This window comes from Schistosoma mansoni, chromosome 3, assembly GCF_000237925.1.
Source record: "Schistosoma mansoni strain Puerto Rico chromosome 3, complete genome".
Taxonomy (NCBI): domain Eukaryota; kingdom Metazoa; phylum Platyhelminthes; class Trematoda; order Strigeidida; family Schistosomatidae; genus Schistosoma; species Schistosoma mansoni.
The window spans coordinates 21,008,787-21,012,221 of record NC_031497.1 but is presented as its reverse complement, the minus strand read 5'-3'; the positions used below and the strand labels follow the sequence as shown (position 1 = coordinate 21,012,221).

The window sequence follows — 3,435 nt, the reverse complement described above, 5'->3', positions numbered from 1 at the left end:
GTTATTGATTATGTCGACAGGTGTGAGACATTGAGCAAATAGAGAGGACACTGTGTAGCAATCGAGTAAGCTATGGTAAGAGTCTACTTTTTCCTGATAGATTTTAGTTCCTTGTAAATAATGAGCATCCACGACCTCGCCCCGCGAGATTTGAACCCAGGACCTACAAGTCTCACGCGCGATCACTTAACCTATAGACCACTGAGCTAGCTGACATCCAACGGTGTTAATGTCTAACTTTAACCAATCCACGAAATCGAGTAACCATTCACCAATGTCTTCAGTGAGTTAATATCTCCCAACAGACCTGGTTGAACTCCACTGGTTACTGCTTCTCACTAGAACTCCAGGAAATACCTGATGGAGCCAGTCACTAGTGAGCATATGATTATTATCAGAAGGAGGAGGAGTCCCACAATAGGACGAAACGGCCGTCTAGTGCTTCCAGGTTTTCCATGGTGGTCTAGCTTCAATCGACTCATGATCTCAACTATATAAAATTACTAAAATCTCCACAAAACCCCTTTCGAATATGAAATTTAGTTTTGTCCCAAACTAACATTAAAATACACTGAATAGCTGTTGCATGCTATTTGGGACTTTTCAGTAATGTTCACTAAAAACTTCAAATAATTTTGAACACGTAACTATAAAACCGTCCAAAGGGCATCACATCTTTAGATCAGCAAAACTAAGATTCGATGATTCCGTTATAACCTGGATTTTCATGTGAACATAAATATACTTTTCCGATCTATTAATTAAGATCGAGATATGAACGTCACAGGCTATATTGACCGAAATTACCAACTGGAAGTATAAATGTGTACAAATTGTACAAGTAATCAGTCTTACACAACACGTAAGTCTATCCGTGTAATGATAGAATTCGAGACGTATTAGGTGACACTAAGCTTATACAACTAGTTGGCCTGGCTATACATCATATTTATATCTCTAACTTTATTAAATTCATGATGTAGTCCAAACCACTAGAAACTCACCACCTAAAATAATATAGTTTTGAAGTTTGAGTACTCAGTTTAGAATAAATTAAGTTTCATTGGAATACACTTATGCATTGTTGAGGAGTCCCATACTAGGACGAAACGGTCGCCCAATGCTTCCAGGTTTTCAATGACGGTATGACATTGTTCCACTCATGATTTCATTTAAAACCCAACAATCTCCACAACCCTATACTGATACTTATGTATCTGTCAACCAATTATTGATAATACAGTCAGCAACTGATTACTTCTATCTACATGAACTGTACAACGCTATGTTCATAATCTTTTCTAGCCAATATGTTTTCTCAATAAAAGATATCAATCTTTGTTCGACAGAATGTAAAAATTAGTGTTCATTCCAAGACTATTCATCAATAAACAGAAATGAAAGGTATATTAGTTCATATGTGGAATACACTTTTATCCTTGATTAGTAAATTTTTCACCTGATAAGTAACTCAGCTTTACTATTTTGGTTGAATCTTTTCAGAATAAATAATCTTTAGTGCTTACTGATATGCTCAATCGGTTAATCAGAGGTTTGGTCTGATATAATCTATCCACAGTTATGATTCCGTTGTTTTAGTAAAACATTAAGTTTAAACATTTCATCATTGATGCGTAGTAGTGAGAGTAAAATGTAACTGGTTGTTGAGCGCCGACTAACAGGAACTTAGCTTACTAACTATTAAATGTATGATATCTTTTCCTTTCATTGATTTCTACTTTGAACTCACTGAAAGTGACCGCTTGTAACTGTGTTGAATAATGTACTATCTAGTGTTAATCTGGTTTTCTATTTTGAGTCGTGAATTCTTGTCACCTTATCATATTAACATATTATACTTCAGAGAGAGAGGAAAATATTTTAAACCATCCGCTATATTAATCATGGTATCATAGTAATCGACTAAGCGTTCCAAAAAGATTTGTACTTTGCCGCTTGACTAGTCTCTGTTAACATCACAACTTAACTAAGTTTCCGATAGTGAATAATAGTGAAATCCAAGACATGTGTTCCGTCTCGCTATACATATATTCCAGCCTTCAACTTGTCTACTTAGGTAAGAACCCATTCAATGAATAATAAATATAAATTGATGACTATCTTGATTAAGTAGTTAACTAAATAACCATCTCGTGTGTAAAGCAAAGAGTTCGAGTCACAATGTAAAACTCAGCACTAGAATGTATGTACCTCCCAGTTTAAATTAAAATAAAACACATATCATTGATCTGAATATCAGTCATTATCCGAATCTATTATAAATAAACTATTATTAATATCACAATATCAAATCATTATAGATCCATACATTAGAATGATAACACTAATACTACGGTAGTAAACAAGAACATGACTGGGGACAATCGAATGTATTTAAGCACAAAATTACAGACTATCTCACTAAATTCTAATAACCATACAGTGAACAGTTAATTTGCAATATAACAATCAATAGTCTCAATCTTCACTGTTCCTTCTGCAAATATCAGTCCATCTTCTCTGATTTAATTGTTCATGCATTTTCGTATCAATCGCGCTTCATTCCTGTACGTTTCTTATCGATCTTCTGCCAAAATACATTCTATGTCTAACCATCACTATACACTACTTATGTGGGTATACGTAGACCACACCACACTACTATTAATAATAATATCAATAAACTCCTAGTTTATCACTTTTTATTATTTCAGAAAAAACTAGGTGAAATTCACGCTAGATTTATTCATCATAACAACTAAATTATTTTTTGTTTGTTTTTAGTTTTGTCATAAAACAAGGTAACATTTTCAAAGTGTATACAGATTAGATAAACAATGATTTATATTGTTTAAAAAAACATAAATTATTTTTGAAATTTTATAAGTCAATTTGAGTAAAAACAGTAATCGATAAGAGTTACTTTTAAAGAAAAACAAAAAACCAAAAAACGAAAAAGAAACCTTAAAAACATGTTTGTTTTGTTTTTTCAGTCAGCGCTTATTTAGTTTTAACTATAACGATTTTGTCATTATCCCTGTCATGTAAATTGTGTAAAAAAAATAAAAGTAGTTATTTTTTTTTTAATTATTACCTGCACATATAGCATACCAATGAACAGTAACAGATGTAGTTGACCATCCACAGCTATTCGAACAATAATTACAATATTGTAAGCGAAGATGGATAGTGGCTAGCAGTAGAAGCCAGGAAGCGCGTTTCGTCCTATTTGGGACTCGTCAACTGGATGTGCCTGCATTTCAGAGTTAATGTTCACTCTGGGACTCGAACCTAGTACCTTTCGCTTCAAACGCCATCGCGTTCGAGTCCCAGAGTGAAAATCAACTCTAAAATGCAGGTACATCCAGCTGACGAGTCCGAAATAGGACGAAACGCGTGTCCTGGATTCCACTGCTAGCCACTATCCATCTTTGC

General features: G+C 33.9%; 1 protein-coding gene across 1 annotated transcript in view; it reads right to left on the bottom strand.

The window, feature by feature from the left end:
• Smp_134790 (transcription initiation factor iid, 28 kD subunit-related) overlaps positions 1–3,435 on the bottom strand; it is a gene marked incomplete at both ends in the record, with an annotated part of 13,247 nt that overhangs the window by 6,017 nt on the left and 3,795 nt on the right. The window lies entirely within an intron of this gene.